Raw genomic sequence first — 20,872 nt, 5'->3', positions numbered from 1 at the left:
TATATTGATCACATCTTTACTAATGCTGCAGAAATCTGCTCTAAAGCAGTATCCACATTTATCTGATGTAGTGATCCTAATATGGTAGCCATATCTAGGAAAACCAAAGTTCCAAAGGTTGGGCCTAATATAGTGTATAAGAGATCATACAAGAGGTTTTGTACTGATTCATATGTTGAAGATAAATTAATATTGGCTGGTATGTTGTGTGAATTTTTTTATTTATTTTTATTTCACCTTTATTTAACCAGGTAGGCTAGTTGAGAACAAGTTCTCATTTGCAACTGCGACCTGGCCAAGATAAAGCATAGCAGTGTGAGCATACAACAAAGAGTTACACATGGAGTAAACAATTAACAAGTCAATAACACAGTAGAAAACGAAGGGGGGGTCTATATACAATGTGTGCAAAAGGCATGAGGAGGTAGGCAAATAATTACAATTTTGCAGATTAACACTGGAGTGATAAAAGATCAGATGGTCATGTACAGGTAGAGATATTGGTGTGCAGAAGAGCAGAAAAGTAAATAAATAAAAACAGTACGGGGATGAGGTAGGTGAAAAGGGTGGGCTATTTACCAATAGACTATGTACAGCTGCAGCGATCGGAATTGAGGAGCAACGAGACACTGCACTTGACATATTTATGAAACCGCTTATTCCAGTTACTAATAAGAATTCATCCATTAAGAAAATGTCTGTAAAAACTGTTAAATCCCTGTGGATTGATGAGGAATTTAAAAATTGTGTATGGTTGAGAGGGACAAGGCAAAAGGAATGGCAAATAAGTCTGGCTGAACAGCTGTTTGTACTTTAAAACTGAGAAATCATGTGACTAAACAAAACAAAAAGATGAAACTGTGATATGAAACAAAGATAAATAATATAAAGAAGCTTAGCAAAAAGCTTTGGAGCACCTTAAATTACATTATGGGCAAAAAGCTTTGGAGCACCTTAAATTACATTATGGGCAAAAAGCTTTGGAGCACCTTAAATTACATTATGGGCAAAAAGCTTTGGAGCACCTTAAATTACATTATGGGCAAAAAGCTTTGGAGCACCTTAAATTACATTATGGGCAAAAAGCTTTGGAGCACCTTAAATTACATTATGGGCAAAAAGCTTTGGAGCACCTTAAATTACATTATGGGCAAAAAGCTTTGGAGCACCTTAAATTACATTATGGGCAAAAAGCTTTGGAGCACCTTAAATTACATTATGGGCAAAAAGCTTTGGAGCACCTTAAATTACATTATGGGCAAAAAGCTTTGGAGCACCTTAAATTACATTATGGGCAAAAAGCTTTGGAGCACCTTAAGTTACATTATGGGCAAAAAGCTTTGGAGCACCTTAAATTACATTATGGGCAAAAAGCTTTGGAGCACCTTAAATGACATTATGGGCAAAAAGTCGAACTCCTTCATTGAATCAGATGGCTCATTCATCACAAAACCCACTGATATATAATTTTGAATTCCGTGAAGTGAGTGTGGAAGAGGTAAAAAAAAAAAAAAGTACTGTTGTCTGTCAACAATTACAAGCCACCTGGATCTGAAAACTTGGATGGAAGATGACTGAGGGTGATAGTGTACGATATTGCCACTTCTATTTGCCATCTCTTCAATCTAAGCCAACAGCAAAGTGTGTGCCCTCAAGCCCGGTGGAGGGCTGGGCGATATGGACAAAATATCGTACCACAGTATTTTAAAAAATGTTGGTGGTATGGAGGCTTTTGATGGTATTTTGTGTTTTTGAATAATAAAAGTAAAAAATGTGCTTCATGAGTATTGCGTGTCCCTAGGGTGGCAACACATACAGTAAGTCAAACGTTTGGACACACCTACTCATTCAAGGGTTTTTCTTCATTTTTACTTACTATTTTTCCTATGAACTTATCCTCTACAGAAGAAGTAACTCTGGGTCTTCCTTTCCTGTGGCGGTCCACATGAGAGCCAGTTTCATCATAGCGCTTGATGGTTTTTGCGACTGCACATGAAGAAACTTTCAAGGTTCTTGACATTTCCGGATTGACTGACCTTCATGTCTTAAAGTAATGGACTGATGTTTCTCTTTACTTATTTAAGCTGTTCTTGCCATAACATGGACTAGGTATTTTACTAAATAGGGCTGTTTTCTGTATACCACCCCTACCTTGTCACAGCACATCTGATTGGCTCAAACGCATTAAAAAGGAAAGAAATTCCACAAATTAACAAGGCATGGCTGTTAATTGATATCCATTCCAGGTGACTACCTCATGAAGCTGGTTCATAGAATGCCAAGATTGTGCAAAGCTGTCATCAAGGCGAAGGGTGGTTACTTTGAAGAATCTCAAATATAATACATATTTTGATTTGTGTAGCAGTTTTTTGGTTACTACTTGATTCCATATGTGGTATTTCATAGATTCGATGTCTCACTATTATTCTACAATGTAGAAAATAGTAAAAATAAAGAAAAACCCTGAAATGAGTAGGCGTGTCCAAACTTTTGACTGGTACTGTATATATTTATTATTTCATTATTCGATTTTTTTTTCCTGCCTCTAAGGCCCAAGGTCTTCAGCCCCGGTAATCCCCTGAATTAATCAGTCTCTGTAAATAATGGAGTCATACATACTGATGGAAGCATAATTATATTTGGTGTACTAACAAATTAGAAGTCAATACAGAATGTATCTCCAAACAGTAAGAACATTATTAGAAAACCACTCAAAGAACACTTGTCATTGTACCTACCGTATACACAGACAAACACATGCAACAACACACTGTCAATTTCTCACTTTCTTAACTATGGCTTGTTCCGTTTCCATGAGCTGCTATTCTACCTTCCAGAACACTGATTTCATATGGTGCTAGAACAGCGAACACACATCTAAACCACCATAGGAAACCAGCTTCTGGGGGGAGCAATTTAGTGTTTTGTTCAGTGTGTATGAGGTCATTCAACTTGTCTTCATTCTACCAGAAGAGGTCACTGTCTGCACATAGGTGTTGTAGGCTATTTGTGGTTTGAAGAGCAATGCGATGGCCTGGCGTGAGATCAGCCTGTTACGAAAGTAGGATGTAGGGAAGTCACAGGTTACTACCTAGGTCACGGGTTGGAGAGAGAAAGAAACTGTCCTTTATCTCATTTTACTTGTGCATGCATGTCTGTCACATTCAAAAAAATTAACAGCAGAGGTTGTGGTCTGGTCGAATATAGAATTCAGAAACCAAATCATTAGTGATAAAAAACAACAACATGAACAGGGAAACAAGGAGGATGGGGTCTTGGAGAAATTCCGCAAGCTTGCACTCTAGCAATACAGTTACAGTGGGTAGTATTTCCTACATACACACAAGAACAGGCTACAGTTGACTTCCAACAGGAGGGAGAAGCAGTACGTAGATATTTTGAAAGTTTGCACTTTAGCAATACAGTTGGCAGTATTTTATACATCCATACAAGAGTACAGCTTCCCTGAAGAGGAGAGAGGTCCAGCACAGTACCGTTGCAGCATCAGCAAAGCAGGGCAGGAAGCTCTTGGGGTGTTTGGGAGGTCTCCGCCTGCGAGGAGTAAGAGGGAATAGAAAAGAGAGTGAGTTTGAAAGAAAGAGAGGAGTTGTGTGTTATAGTGAGAGTCTATTAGCCTTAATGCAAGCATGCGGATGAGGGTTGTGTTGAGAGCGTGGGCACTGTCTTCTCTTTCTGAAAGTGATATTTCTATGACTTTGAGTCATGTTGCGCTCGCATCCCAACAAACAACATGTTCCCACATCTTAAGAGTCTCAAAACTAACGTTTTCATAGGAATGTTCCCGTGATGTGCAAGAGACCATTCCCTTAATGTCAAATGAAACCTACCCAGAACGTGGTTACCATGTTCTCAGAACTTAAAGATATTAATGTTCTAGATATGTTTCATGGGAACATTGACACGAAGTTCACCAAGGGGTGCAGGAGGTAGTGTCGTTTTTTTGAGTCAGGAGATTTGGTGGTGTCAGAATGGGGGGGGATAGTCAGGGTCTGTGGAAACGGGAACTATAGGTCTCGAGTTGAATTTGACAGTAATCTCTGCCATGAAGGTGGTTAGTAATTCGCCTTGTGACTCCTATAATGTGTTCCCAACTACCTCCGATGTGAGATGAGTATGGGGTTGTTGAAGATCTACGTACAACCTTGTCCACTCAGGTACCTGTCTATCTTATCATTGCCATTGTTTGAGTCAATCGTGAGCTCTTTGCAAGTACCAACAAATGCTCTTTGCAAGTACCAACAAATGTTGTTTAAAAGTAATTTGTCAACGTATTATGACATGGAATCAACATGGAAAATACATTGGATTTGAAAAAAGTAATTTCATCTAATTTCAACCAGCATTGTAAACATTGAAATTAGGGTAAAACTTCAACTTAAATACATTGATTTAACCTGACTAACAGGTTGTTACATTAATCGAATTTCAACATAATCATCAGAACTACTGTATGTACAGCATCATTTCCCAGCCTTGCTTCCCTCAGGAATACACACTCACAGAGAGAGAGACTTCAGGGGGTGCGTTTTCTGTCAAATGGGCCTGTCTCGGTGGATCCAGGCCCATTCTGTGATATCTACAGACATTTTAGAGCAAACCTACCAGCTCCGTGTTGCTTTCTCCTATCAATGTTAACACTTCAACTGAGATGTCAAAGCGGCGGCCGCACCATGTAATGGAAATAATTCACTCCATTCTACTGACAGAGAAAGCAATCACGGGGCTATCATTGGGCTGGATCAGTCAATATAACAACATGGAATTCTCACTCTGTTTTTAACTTCAATGGACAGAGCAAACCCGGTCTGTGACCATGTAAAGCAGATTGTAAAGCCCATATGTAATGATATTAATCATCTACATATAGAATTCATGACATTACGAGACGCAGAAAACATGCAAAATACCTATCAAATAAATGGTGAAAATGCCCAAGGGCATTTCCTAGGATTTGATGTATGGGCCAGCCAAGAGTCCTCAGCTGTACAGTAGGTACGGACACTAAATGTGAGGACAGTAATGTATGGATGGGAGTCGTTTATAACTATACTGTCTCGGAGTTAAGCTACACACTGAGAGAAAAGCCAGTTTGTAGTTACCCGCACTACAGATCAGTGACGATACAGACAGAGGGACCCACTCCACATACAGGATAGAACTGACAGAAGGAAGCTCGCCACTCTGAGGAAGAAAAATAGCTATAAATATGCACAGCCAATGTAGTACAAGATCCAGATGTGTGGTCACCTAGCACTTCCATTAGCTACGTGGATACAAGAGAAAGAGACAGAGAAACAGAGAGTCAAAGTGAAACTTACACACGTCACACACACACACACAATGCACAGTGAAACCAGAGTCTGAAAGTGACGCACAGAGCGCGAGAGTGAGAGCGAAATACTGAAAGTGAAACAGACACACACAAACACTGCTTACACACACACACACACACACACACACACACACACTCTCTGGTGTCTACAGTACAGTGCATGACAGATGCCCAGTTAGTTAGCGTGCTTGTCAGAGCATGCACAGAGAACATGAGATTTATTTACAGTCTTGTGGCTTGACTTCTGGATGCACTACGTGTTTCAAAGATCTACTTAACTACACAAACACACTTTATTCTACCACTATTATATGAGCAGGAGGCTGAAGAAATTTGGTTTGTCACCAAAAGCACTCAAACTTTTACAGATGCACAATCGAGAGCATCCTGTCGGGCTATATCACCGCCTGGTACGGCAACTGCTCCGCCCACAACCATAAGGCTCTCCAGAGGGTAGTGAGGTCTGCACAACGCATCACCGGGGGCAAACTACCTGCCCTCCAGGACACCTACACCACCCGATGTCACAGGAAGGCCATAAAGATCATCAAGGACAACAACCACCCGAGCCACTGCCTGTTCACCCCGCTATCATCCAGAAGGCGAGGCCAGTACAGGTGCATCAAAGCAGGGACCAAGAGACTGAAAAACAGCTTCTATCTCAAGGCCAGACTGTTAAACAACCACCACTAACATGGAGTGGCTGCTGCCAACATACCGACTCAACTACAGCCACTTTTATAATGGAAAAATTGATGTAAAAATGTATCACTAGCCACTTTAAACAATGCCACTTAATATAATGTTTACATACCCTACATTACTCATCTCATATGTATATACTATACTCTATACCATCTACTGCATCTTGCCTATGCCGTTCTGTACCATCACTCATTCATGTATTTTTATGTACATATTCTTCATCCCTTTACACTTGTGTGTACAAGGTAGTTGTTGTGGAATTGTTAGGTTAGATTACTCGTTGGTTATTACTGCATTGTCGGAACTAGAACCACAAGCATTTCGCTACACTCGCATTAACATCTGCTAACCATGTGTATGTCACAACTAAAACTGGATTAGATTTTGATTTGATTTGAGTTACTACGTCTATAAAAATAAAAAAAACAGACAAACAGTTATTATAAATTGATTAACTATAGATGCTGAATCTTACTGAAAACACAAGCTACTTTTAGATGACACAATATAACAACGTAATTGAACTTAACATACTTGTTATGACGGTGCATTTCAGTTGCATTTATCTATACCTGTTTAACGGTGAGCCATATGGTGTCCCTCAGGCACCATCTCCATGCTGCCTGTGTTGCTGTGCTGTCCGGTTATAAGGAGAGGAGCCCAGCCACCCAGCCTATCCATGAAGATATACTATACTGTAGCACCCAGAGTCCTCATGTCTGTCTCTATACAAGCCCACAGAAAGAGTAGGGAATAGATGCCTTGAGCCGTAGCTACCAGAGAGACTGTACTGCTAGCCTGTCTCTTCCTCTCGATCTTTCTTCTTTGCCTTCCTCTCTCCTTTCTCCCAGTCTTCTTTCTCCTCGTTCGGTCTGCCTTCCTCTCCGCCTTTTCCTCGTCAGTGTAAGTGTGAGGGTGTGATCTGTTCATCCAGTACTCACGCGGTCATTCTTACACCGACTCAACAGGCTTTGCCGCACACTCTCTCGCTCTCTTTTATCAGTCTCTCTCCCTCTCTTACGCACTCTCTCTTTCACACACACACACACACTCTCTAGCTCTCTTTTATCAGTCTCTCTCCCTCTCTTACACACTCTCTCTCTTTCACACACACACACACACACACACTCTCTAGCTCTCTTTTATCAGTCTCTCTCCCTCTCTTACGCACTCTCTCTCTTTCACACACACACACTCTCTAGCTCTCTTTTATCAGTCTCTCTCCCTCTCTTACACACTCTCTCTCTTTCACACACACACACACACTCTAGCTCTCTTTTATCAGTCTCTCTCCCTCTCTTACACACTCTCTCTTTCACACACACACACACACACACTCTCTAGCTCTCTTTTATCAGTCTCTCTCCCTCTTACACACTCTCTCTCTCTTTCACACACACAAACCACTCTCTCGCTCTCTTTTATCAGTCTCTCTCCCTCTCTTACACACTCTCTCTCTCTTTCACACACACTATCTTATCCTCTATCTCATAAACAAACAAAGGAAATACATACTCACTTTGTCACACACATACTTTTAGAATCACTGCCGGTACACCTGAAACAGAGTCTGAAACTCTCACAACGCAGTGCAATTCATCACATGGTGGAATTGTTGTCAATCAAAATATGAGCAAACAAACATGGTTTTGGTGAAAGAGATTTATATACACTACTTGGCCAAAAGTCTGGACACACCTTAAATTTGTGGATTCGGCTGTTTCAGCCACACCCGTTGTTGACAGGTGTAGAAAATCGAATACACAGCCATGCAATCTTGAAAGACAAACATTAGCATTAGAATGGCCTCACTGAAGAGCTCAGTGACTTTCAACATGGCAATGTCATAGGATGCCACATTCCCAACAAGTCAGTTCGTCAAATTTCTGCCCTGCTAGAGCTTCCCCAGTCAACTGCAATTGCTGTTATTGTGAAGTGGAAAAGTCTAGGAGCAACAACAGCTCAGCCACAAAGTGGTAGACCACACAAGCTCACAGAATGGGACCGCCGAGTGCTGAAGCGCGTAGCATGTAACGCGTAAAAATCATCTGTCCTCGGTTGCAACACTCACCACCGAGTTCCAAACTGTCTCTGGAAGAAACGACATCACAAGTACTGTTCGTCGGGGGCTTCATGAAATGGGTTTCCATGGCCGAACAGCTGCACACAAGCCTAAGATTACCATGCGCAATGCAAGCGTCGGCTGGTGTGGTGTAAAGCTTGCCGCCATTGGACTCTGGAGCAGTGGAAACGTGTTCTCTGGAGTAATGAATCCAGCTTCACCATCTGGCAGTCCGACGGACAAATCTGGGTTTGGCGGATGCCAGGAGAACTCTACCTTCCCCAATACATAGTGGCAAATGTAAAGTTTGATAGTAGAGGAATAATGTTCTGGGGCTGTTTTTCATGGTTCGGGCTAGGTCCCTTAGTTCCAGTAAAGGGAAATCTTAACGCTACAGCATACAATGACATTCTAGATGATTATGTGCTTCCCACATTGTGGCAACAGTTTGGGGAAGGCCCTTCCTGTTTCAGCATGACAATGCCCCCTTGCACAAAGCGAGGTCCATACAGAAATGGTTAGTCGAGATCAGTGTGGAAGAACTTCACTGGCCTGCACAGAGCTCTGACCTCAACCCCATCAAACAACTTTGGGATGAATTAGAACACAGACTGTGAGCCAGGCCTAATCGTCCAACATCAGTGCCCGACCTAAGTAATGCTCTTCTGGCTGAATGGAAGCAAGTCCCCACAGCAATGTTGCAACATCTAGTGGAAAGCCTTCCCAGAAGAGTGGAGGCTTTTATAGCAGCAATGGGGGACCAAATCCATATTAATGCCCATGATTTTCGACGAGTAGGTGTTCAGATATTTATAGGAATTATCAATGAGGGACACTTGTTGAATTATATACACCCACCACTACTTACACTACAGCCCCAGTGACTTTCATCATGTTGAAACCACACAGAAGGGGAAATTCCTGGGAAGACGTAAGAGGAAGTAATGGGATCCATGTGGTGAAAGTTAGCAGGTGAGTGGGAGAGACTAACAGGACCGGAATCCTGCTCCAACATTCCAATCATGTGACAGGAAATATAACTAATGGCAGCCCTGGCTGTCAGACCAAAGGCATGGTAACACACACCCACACTGCACGCACACACACTTCCAAATGTACATGCTTCCCACCGTTCCTGTGGTCTGAGTCAGCTGACCACACGATGAGTCGCTTCCCTCTCCCTTCCTCTCCTCCTTTCATCTCTCCATCTCTGCCGTGCTGGAGCCAAGGATGTGTGGGCTGAGTCAGAGCTACCCGTAATAACCCCTCACCCAGATTGGCCTCCATCACCATCATTCATTCATCCACACACTACTACCATCCATCATGGCACCACACCTCATCCCCTTCACACCACTACCAAGTGTCAGAATCAGATTTAAGACCTGGTTTCCTGGACACAGATCAAGCCTTATCCCGGAAGCATGTTCCCTGGAGGTGAGAAATTGTTTCATTAAGTTTAGCAGCCCACGATCTATCTGTCAATCATCAGTGACAACCCATCAGCCTCCAGTGGGAGAGTTCCATTGTCTGTGTACACCCCCCTCCTCTCTCTCCCTCTGTGTGTGGCTTTGGGTGGCTGGTGTACCAAAAACAGTCAAAACATGCCCCACCCAAACCCGTTACCCGACCATCCCTCCCTCTGTCCAAAATACAAACCAGCTGCACTATCTGGCACCTAGGAAGGGGAACGTTCAATTCTCTCTCTATTACACACGCACACAGTGTTACTTAGATTGCATTGACATTTCCCTGTCCGTCTTGACACCCACTTGTGATCTGTTCAAAATGCATGTTCATTAAATCGGTCCAAATCACTCAAATATCATTGAACATACAATAGCACATTCCAGCCGGTGTCTATTCCACAAGTCTATGACGTTAAAATGCCAATTTACTCTGTTCCATCTGACTGCGCAATCCACTGTCTCATCAAGTTTAAAACTTGATCTCCATCTAGACACCATCTCACACTTCTTTTAGACTAACATTTAGTTTTCAACAGCGGAGATTTGCATAAACCTTGCGGTCTGTCTCTCAGACATTTGCAACATTGTTTCAATATTCAAATTCGATTTCCAACTGTCCCATAGTAATGAACATGTAGGGGTCGGGAGTCGGGACTACAGAGAGGCAGGCAGCGTTTCACAGCCAGATGAAATCATGAATCAGCTGGCATCATTTTTATGGATACATACAAAACAAAATGTCTATTGGAAAAAGGTAAAACGAAACGAAGTGCACCTAGTTTGCGGTCTTTCCAGCTTCCGTTTGAAGTTATTGTGTAGTTATGTTGTTGGCTAGCTCCTCTGAACAAGTGTCCTAACGAGAGAGCACATTTTCTATGCTATGGTGAAATCGCACCTCATTAGCGCATTGTTATGGATGTATCCAAATAAATGTCTCTAGAAAACAGCTTAAACAAATACAGCTACTGTTGTCATTCTGTCTGCACTGTTTGACTTGACTGTAAGTTAGCTGTAGTTGGCAAACTAGCAAGCAAGGGACAAGAACGTTGCCAGTCAGTATGGCAATAGAACATTTAGAACGAACGACTGGGTCGCGTCCATAGATACAGAACAAAAAGACTTAACGACTGGGTTGCATCTCTGGCAACCAAACCAATAATACAAACGGCTAGCCGGCTTGGATAGTAACCATAAATTTGTTTCGGGACTATATCTTGTGGAAGGATAAAATAGTATGAAGGAATTCATTTAAAAAAACGTTTTTAATTAAAAAATGTCAGTCATTATTTGAACAAGTTGGTAACCCGTTGTATTAAAGTGATAATGCCCTCGAAGCCGGTGTTTGGAGGATATATTGGCACGGTTTGCCTACCCTTTACTTCATATCGGGCCTAAAAACACCCATGCAAATATATCCTCCTAACACTGCCTTCTCAAGCATGATCACTTATAAGGCCAGAGGTGTGGTATATGGCCAATATACCACCGCTTAAGGGCTGTGCTTATGCAGGATGCAATGCCGAGTGCCTGGAGACAGCCCTTAGTTGCCTGAACACATGACATTTTTGACAATGCTTTTTTAAAATAAAAACAAGTTCATTGCAGCCCAGTTTCATAATATTACCATATGTCCCAGCTACTTGCCATAGTTTTGAAGTAATCACAAAAAAAACAGGCCTTCATTTAGGGCATTTTTCACCCTGCCAGCTCCTATTAGTTCACCGTGGCACCAACTCGCCTTCCTAACGTTCTTTTCCCAGCCCATTGTTCTATGTCACAATGCCTGCGTCGCTATTGTTGGCAATGAGACCTGCCCATGTTGAACCAATTGCTGGTAGTTAAAACATCAACAATAACTTTCTCATTGAACTCTGAGCCCGTCCCATTGTTTCCTATAGGGGGAAATATAGGTATATCTGTCTATTTCGCCAAATATCTTGTAATGTGTATATTTTTTCCTACTTCCTCGTTATGCAGACATAAGCACATTTGGCATCATTGAGGTGCGGATGTTTACTTTTAAAGTTTCATCCTAAGAACAGTGTGTAGTGGTAAAATAAAAAGGGATACATTTGTTTTGTGCCATTTAGGCTAAATGGAATTCTTAGCATCACTCCAGTCAGAAGAGGCTCTGCGAATGTTCGATTCAATTCATTTTCTGTGGCCTCGTGCTAGTGTTCCAGTTCATCCAACATTCTTTTGCCATTTTTCAGCCTTGGGTGAATTTTGACTCATTCTATTGTCCAGCCTACCCTTAGCTGTGGTATATTGGCCATATATCACAAACCCCCGAAGTGCCTTATTGCTATTATAAACTAGATGATTTTTTGACAGGGGGTGCAAGAGTTTTTTTGTTGCCTGATTTAGATATGTTTCTGCTTAAAATTTCTGACATTTTTGGTAGGCTATTTGTCAGCCAACTTGTCTATAATTAGATACATGTACATTCTCTTGATACATGCACATATGTTGCCCTAGAAGATTAAGTAAACCCTTGCTCACCAGAATAATGTCAAATTCTTAGAATGAATGTTTCAATCTAGGTGTTAACAGTAAAGTTATTCTTTCGCGGAGCAAAGACGTTTAGGGACCGGGGAGAAAATGCAATAACAAAAAACTGGAAAGAATTTCTATGCAAAATATCTAAATGACAACAGTCTGAAAGGTTTTAAAGAAATAGAAAGCTGTGAAAACGACCCAAAATGTTTCTTATAAGATTTCAGTTCGGCATGGATGCACATTTTATGTGGTTGAAATACTATCAGCTTTTATGATGCTGATACAGACAGCACCTCTACAGAAGGTATCTGAGCATTCCAATTCACTCGAGGCTGAATTAAATATTTTTTTCTCCACTCGAGTCAAAATGTTTACATTTGGTGTATCATTTTACTAAAAGAAATGCTTAATTCTGAAGGAGTTAATAATTAGGCTGTGAGAAGTTAAACCTACAGTCGGTGTCCAGGTTTCAGTTTCCATTTAACTCATCTGAACAGTAGGCTACAGTTCCCTTGACATGAGAGTCCTAAGTCCCATCTTGTGATTGTCAAATTTGTATAGCAGTATATAGTTTTTTTTTTCCTGCAACGGCCAACTACAACAACGCTGCTGGATTTTTCACACTCAACAGTTTCCTGTATGTATCAAGAATGGTCCACCACCTAAAGAACATTCAGCCAACTTGACACAACTGTGGGAAGCGTTGGAGTCAACATGGGCCAGCATCCCTGTGGAACGCTTACGACACCTTGTAGAGTCCATGCCATGACGAATTGAGGCTGTTCTGAGGGCAAAAGGGAATGGAACTCAATATTCCTAATGTTTTGTACTCTGTATTTAGTTATCAAGAGATCTCTCAATAGCACATTGGTAGTAGTCAGTAACATATCAAAGCTAAGCAGGGCTTGGATAAAACCCTGGATGGGAGACCAACTTAATAGCGGTGGATAGATCAACTCTCCAGTAGGAGGTGCTGTCTAATCTATTGGTTTTTTTTCTTCTGATAGTGGATATAATGTTGAAGATATGACGTTTCAAAAGGTACAAATTCAACATATTTTATAAGGTTTGTCTATGTTGAAAATTGGTTACAATGATGACATATTCCTGTGCTTTAAATTCCAGCCTCAAAACAAGTTGATTCCTTTTTTATATTTTCTGTACAGATTCCACGTCACAATACATTGATAGATGACGTCGAAACAATGTTGACACAACCAGTTTGTGCCCAGTGGGAAGGGCCAAGACACTACTCATGTATACATTCAAAATGAGCTCTGGTGTGTGAACACATACGACAGAAGAAGATAATGACAATAATGAATTTAATGTTTTTACCAAAAATGTTATATGAAGATTTAACATTACCCAGTTTCTGTTATACTGATGTAATTCTAGGAGTAGGTTTGAAATCTAGCTACTGCATACATCTTACATTCCTGAAACCTTACATCTGAGTGAGCAATCAGGTCAGCATGTATGAGGGGATTTCCGATCTCCCATACAACTTGAGTAACAGCAGGTTCTCCACTGGCCTTTATAAACAATTCACACAAAGATAATGTACTGTTCACTCTCTCGCACACATAAACACTATATATACACACACACACAGTTACTTCAAACATGCACCAGTCAGAATCCCTTTGTACAAACACAACAAAGCAACAGAGAAACACTGGTAATTCTGACCACAGCTTCCTCTCAGAGGAGGAGTAGACTGACGTCAAGTCTGGTTTGGTTTTAGATTTACAGACCACACTCTGGTTTAGTGTTTTGCTCTAAATCTGTAGTGTACTTTCCCCTTCCTCCTGTGCTGCTCTCACTACCTCTACTAGGCTGCTGTACATCTCACTTGTCCCATCTTCTATGTCTATTTCCTTCCATCACACACACACACACACACACACACACCCTCTTTGATGAGGCATTGAATACCACCACCAGTCCAACTCACAAACACACAGATCTTTAAAAACGTAGACCTATGACACAGACTTGATGGCATACATATACACAGATACACTCTCCCATAAGCATACTGACAAGACAGACATGCCCTGATATCTCACTCTCTGTAGGAGGCATGGCAAAGCTTCATTCAATGATTGCCAATATAAGTGAGTTTAATGCAACTGGAGAAGTGAACTAGTGATGGTTGAGAGATGAGTCGACCTGACTCAGTATTTTAGTGGTGGATATGTGACCAGGCTACTGAGGCCAGCACAGTGCAGCTTGGCTTGGTTCGGCTCACTATTGTGAAAAGGGTCTAAGAGTGCCCTCTACTGGTGAAAGAGCATAGTGCAGTTAAGTATCAGAAGACATTTTGAGAAACTCTTTAGAAACAGGTTGACATCGAATACATCTACCAGCCCTTCAAAGTCACTATGCTCAGTTGTACAGTGCCACAGAAAGCATTCCAACCCTTTGACTTTTTCCACATTTTGTTGTGTTACACCCTGCATTTAAAATGGATTAAATTTAGATTTCTTTGGTCACTGGCCTACACTCAATACCACATAACGTCAAAAATGGATTTATGGTTTACAAACATTTTACAATTTAATAAAAAATGAAAAGCTGAAATCACATAAGTTGCATGGACTCACTCTGTGTGTAATAATAGTGTTTGTTATTTTTCAATGACTTCCTCATATCTCTGTGCACCACACATACAGATAATTGTAAGGTCCTTCAGTTGAGCAGTGAACTTCAAACTCCCTTCACAGAACAGTTCAAACTGGCGCTAACCAGAATAGAAAGAGGAGTGGGAGGCCCCATGTGCACAACTGAGCAAGAGGACAAGTACATTACAGTGTCTAGTTTGAGAAACAGACGCCTCACAAGTCCTCAACTCTATCAGCTTCATTAAATCGTACCTACCCGCAAAATGCCAATCTCAACGTCAACAGCGAAGAGGCGACCCCGGGATGCTGGCCTTCTAGGCAGAGTTCCTCTGTTCAGTGTCTGTTCTTTTGCTCATCTTAATATTTTATTTTTATTGGCCATTCTGAGATATGGCTTTTTCTTTGCAACTCTGCCTAGAAGGCCAGCATCCCGTAGTCACCTCTTCACTGTTGAGACAGGTGTTTTGTGGGTACTATTTAATGAAGCTGCCAGTTGAGGACTTGAGGCATCTGCTTCTCAAACTAGACACTAATGTACTTGTCCTCTTGCTCAGTTGTGCACCGGGGCCTCCCACTCCTCTTTCTATTCTGGTTAGAGCCAGCTTGCGCTGTTCTGTGAAGGGCGCTGTACGAAACACAGCGTTGTACGAGACCTTCCGTTTCTTGGCAATTTGTCACATGGAATATCCTTCATTTCTCAGTACAAGAATAGACTGACGAGTTTCAGAACAAAGTTCTTTGTTTCTGGACATTTTGAGCCTGTTATCGAACCCACAAATGCTGATGCTCCAGATACTCAACTAGTCTAAAGAATGCCAGTTTTATTGCTTCTTTAAATCAGAACAACTGTTTTCAGCTGTGCTAACATAATTGCAAAAGGATTTTCCAATGATCAACTTGGATTAGCTAACAACGTGCCATTGGAACACAGGAGTGATGGTTGCTGATAATGGGCCTCTGTACGCCTATGTAGATATTTCGTTATTTTTCATTTTTAAATCTGCCGTTTCCAGCTACAATTGTCATTTACAACATTAACAATGTCTACACTGTATTTCTGGTCAATATTATGTTATTTTAATGGACAAAAATGAGCTTTTCTTTCAAAAACAAGGAAAAGTCTAACTGACCCCAAACTTTTGAACGGTATTGTACATAAAGGAGAGTCAAGGGTGGTGTTCCTATTCATATTTGAAAACCATTTATGCAATAATAACTGCAGTTTTCATTCATGTAAGCAAAACAAGAGAAAACATTTCAACTTCTCAAAAGATCATATCTATGAAGGAATTAACTTCCTGTATACATGCATACTGATAGGGTACATTATATTCTCTTTATCCCTCTCCACATACAGTGGGGCAAAAAAGTATTTAGTCAGCCACCAATTGTGCAAGTTCTCCCACTTAAAAAGATGAGGCCTGTAATTTTCATCATAGGTACACTTCAACTATGACAGACAAAATGAGGGGAAAAAACCCAGAAAATCACATTGTAGGATTTTTAATGAATTTATTTGCAGATTGTGGAAAATAAGTATTTGGTCACCTACAAACAAGCAAGATTTCTGGCTCTCTTCTTCTACTTCTTTAAGAGGCTCCTCTGTCCTCCACTCGTTACCTGTATTAATGGCACCTGTTTGAACTTGTTATCAGTATAAAAGACACCTGTCCACAACCTCAGTCACACTCCAAACTCCACTATGGCCAAGACCAAAGAGCTGTCAAAGGACACCAGAAACAAAATTGTAGACCTGCACCAGGCTGGGAAGACTGAATCTGCAATAGGTAAGCAGCTTGGTTTGAAGAAATCAACTGTGGGAGCAATTATTAGGAAATGGAAGACATACAAGACCACTGATAATCTCCCTCGATCTGGGGCTCCACGCAAGATCTCACCCCGTGGTGTCAAAATGATCACAAGAACGGTGAGCAAAAATCCCAGAACCACACGGGGGGACCTAGTGAATGACCTGCAGAGAGCTGGGACCAAAGTAACAAAGCCTACCCATCAGTAACACACTACGCCACCAGGGACTCAAATCCTGCAGTGCCAGACGTGTCCCCCTGCTTAAGCCAGTACATGTCCAGGCCCGTCAGAAGTTTGCTAGAGAGCTTTTGGATGATCCAGAAGAAGATTGGGAGAATGTCATATGGTCAGATGAAACCAAAATATAATTTTTTGGTAAAAACTCAACTCGTCGTGTTTGGAGGACAAAGAATGCTGAGTTGCATCCAAAGAACACCATACCTACTGTGAAGCGATGGGGGTGGAAACATCATGCTTTGGGGCTGTTTTTCTGCAAAGGGACCAGGACGACTTATCCATGTAAAGGAAAGAATGAATGAGGCCATGTATCGTGAGATTTTGAGTGAAAACCTCCTTCCATCAGCAAGGGCATTGAAGATGAAAGTGGCTGGGTCTTTCAGCATGACAATGATCCCAAACACACTGCCCGGGCAACGAAGGAGTGGCTTCGTAAGAAGCATTTCAAGGCCCTGGAGTGGCCTAGCCAGTCTCCAGATCTCAACCCCATAGAAAATCTTTGGAGGGAGTTGAAAGTCCGTGTTGCCCAGCAACAGCCCCAAAACATCACTGCTCTAGAGGAGATCTCCATGGAGGAATAGGCCAAAATACCAGCAACAGTGTGTGAAAACATTGTGAAGACTTACAGAAAACGTTTGACCTCTGTCATTGCCAACAAAGGGTATATAACAAAGTATTGAGATAAACTTTTGTTATTGACCAAATACTTATTTTCCACCATAATTTGCTAATAAATTCATAAAAAAATCCTCCAATGTGATTTTCTGGGTTTTTTTCTTCTAATTTGGTCTGTCATAGTTGAAGTGTACCTATGATGAAAATTACAGGCCTCTCTCATCTTTTTAAGTGGGAGAACTGGCACAATTGGTGGCTGACTAAATACTTTTTTGCCCCACTGTATGCTTTGACCTTACATCCACTGTGTGTGTATGTCTATATGTGTGTCAGTCCTTGCCCTTTTCTAGTGATATAAACACAGAAGCCTAGTGAGTCATAAAACCAATGAAGGCACAAGATAAACAAACTCTCCCACCCACCCTCTCTCTCTCACTCACACTTAACAACCAATTTGAAACCTCTGTACATGTCTACAACAAATGCTATATTACCATATTGCCAAATCAAATTAGTTAACAGCCAGCGCACAAGTTTCCAAAGTGCGCAGCTAACAAAGACATCCCAAAAAGCTGATATGACAACGATGTGGCACAACACAACAATGAGCAATTGCAACAGTTCAGCATCATTATTAAATCATGAAACAGGTAGGCCTATGAATAATATGACGCAACTGAATGGATGGTGTGAAATAAAGTTATTTACACTTTAAAATCACACCTCTTTCTTTTATTTATACACAACATGATCAAAAGTATGTGGACACCTGCTCGTCATACATCGCATTCCAAAATCATGAGCTTTAATATGGAGTTGGTCACCCCTTTGCTGCTATAACAGCATCCACTCTTCTGGGAAGGCTTTCCACTAGATGTTGGAACATTGCTGCGGGGACGTGCTTCCATTCAGCCACAAGAGCATTAGTGAGGTCGGGCACTGATGTTGGGTGATTAGGCCTGGCTCGCAGTCGGCGTTCTAATTCTTCCCAAATATGTTCGATGGGGTTGAGGTCAGGGCACTGACCTCAAACCCATCGGGGCAAGTAGTGTTCTCCTGGCATCTGCCAAACCCAGATTTGTTTGTTGGACTGCCAGATGGTGAAGTGCGATTCATCAATCCAGAGAATGCATTTTGAGTGCTCCACAGTCCAATGGAGGTGTGCCTTACACCACTCCAGCCGACGCTTGGCATTGCGCATGGTGATCTTAGGATTGTGTGCGGCTGCTTGGCCATGGAAACCCATTTCATGAAGCACCGGACGAACAGTTCTTGCGCTTATGTTGCTTCCAGAGGCCGTCTGGAACTTGGTAGTAAGTGTTGCAACCGAAGACAGAGTTTTACACGCTTCAGCAATTGGCAGTCCCTTTCTGTGAGCTTGTGTGGCCTACTACTTCGCGGCTGAGCGTGGTTGCTCCCAGATGTTTCAACTTCACAATAACAGCACTTACAGTTGACCTGGGCAGTTCTAGCTGGGCAGAAATTGGACAGACTTACTTGTTGGAGAGGTGGCATCTTTTGACGTTACCACATTGAAAGTCACTGAGCTCTTCAGTAAGGCCATTCTACTGCCATTGTTTGTCTCTGTGGAGATTGCATGGCGGTGTGCTCGATTTTATACACCTGTCAACAACCGAATCCACTAATTTGAAGTGGTGTCCACATACTTTTGTATATAGTGTAGATAAAAACGTTCACCCGGGTATTCGGAGTACTTCAGCCCTGGAATTGTATCTGCGCAACATGATGGGGAATGCGGACGTTGGGCAATGCCCAAGTGTCAGAGCCGTGTGGCAAGGGATGAAAACACCCTCCCTTGGCAAGAAAAACATGGCGCAGCGTCAATTCCACGAGTCACACTATAGTCTAGAACAATTTTCTTATAGATAATTTAATAAAACAAACAAACAAACATATCGTTGGAACACCGATGTTGAAGCTACAATAAAATACAACATATTAGCCTACTTTCAACGTGCTTATAATAAAACATGCGCCGCACTTCAGCATCAAATAATAAACCAACTGGATAACTGTAATAATTTGACTTACATCACCAAGATTCCGCCATCGGGTTCAAATAAGAGAAGTCAAACTTGCATAATGTTCCTTTCAAACGAGAACGAAAGCAAAGTGCGACGCTTGGGTGCAGGTGTCTGGTCTCCCCGCAGGCGGATGAGGCGCGAGCATAGACAGACACTTCGCTTTATCGTATTTTTTCTGTCATTGTGCCCATCGTGAAAACTTGCGTCTTCTTTTTTGAAAACTTAAAGCGACCTTCCAAGTGGCAGAGTAGAAATGCAACAGATAGGTAGTCTACTGCAGGGCCGTCGGAAAACGTTATTGCGATGCTTTATGACTTAATTTAACGGGCAAAGTGCTGTTTTTTTATACCATTCTTTTTATGATTTGTCAACTCGCCCACAATTTCTCTGTCCTTCACGTCAGAGTGCTGCTGCAGGCGCTTTGCGTGTCTTGACCAATCAGATCCACTAAAATTGCAGGTCGCGCGGTGCGCGTGCGCCATCGTGCGCAAATGGATTTTGTCTCCACACAGCAAACATGATCATGACAGGCAGGTTGAAATATCAAAACAAACTCTGAACCAATTATATTATTTTGGGGACAGGTTGAAAAGCATTAAACATTTATGGCATTTTAGCTAGATAGCTTGCAGCTGCTAGTTAATTTGTCCTATTTAGCTAGCTTGCTGTTGCTAGCAAATTTGTCCTGGGATATAAAATGTTGAGTTGTTATTTTACCTGAAATGCACAAGGTCCTCTACTCGACAATTAATCCACACATAAAATGGTCAACCGAATCGTTTCTAATTATCTCTCCTCCTTTCAAGCTTTTTCTTCTTTGGAATTTATATGGCGATTCATAATAGGGTGTATTACCGCAACCGACCAACCTCAGTTCATCTTTCAATCACCCACGTGGGTATAACCAATGAGGAGATGGCAAGTGGGTATATGCTTCTTAAAGTCAATGAGGAGATGGGAGGCAGGACTTGCATCACGCTCGGCGTCACAAATAGAAGCAACTTCTAAATAAAATGTTTAAATCCATTTGCGCACAGTGGCGCACGCACGTCCAGTTTGGGCATGGTGTAACGCACAACCCACAAAGCTCAAGGCGAGCACTCCACTTTCCTCCGGTATTTACCATCTGGCAGTCCGGTTGACGAATCTGGGTTTGGCGGATGCCAGGAGAACGTTACCTGCCCTAGTGCTAACTGTAAAGTTTGGTGGAGGAGGAATACTGGTCTGTGGCTGTTTTTCATGATTAGGGCTAGGCCCCTTAGTTCCAGTGAAGGGAAATATTAATGCTACAGCATAATATGACATTATAGATGGTTCTGTGCTTCCAAATTTGTGGCAACAGTTTGGGGAATGCCCTTCCTGTTTCAGTATGACAATGCCCCCTTGCACAAAGCAAGTTCCATACAGAAATGGTTTGTCGAGATCGGTATCTAAGAACTTGACTGGCCTGC

At 41.8% G+C, this 20,872-nt stretch overlaps 1 long non-coding RNA gene across 1 annotated transcript; it reads right to left on the bottom strand.

The window, feature by feature from the left end:
* Positions 1 to 2,616: 2,616 nt before the first annotated feature.
* Positions 2,617 to 19,804, bottom strand: LOC109888730 (uncharacterized). The gene is made up of 2 exons (XR_002255191.2): positions 19,429 to 19,804; positions 2,617 to 3,552 (listed from the first exon to the last, which is right to left on the bottom strand). It is a non-coding gene; the product is annotated as an uncharacterized LOC109888730 (long non-coding RNA).
* Between the last annotated feature and the right edge of the window lie 1,068 nt (positions 19,805 to 20,872).

Source organism: Oncorhynchus kisutch, linkage group LG4, assembly GCF_002021735.2.
Source record: "Oncorhynchus kisutch isolate 150728-3 linkage group LG4, Okis_V2, whole genome shotgun sequence".
NCBI lineage: Eukaryota > Metazoa > Chordata > Actinopteri > Salmoniformes > Salmonidae > Oncorhynchus > Oncorhynchus kisutch.
This window is presented reverse-complemented; position numbering and strand designations above follow the sequence as displayed.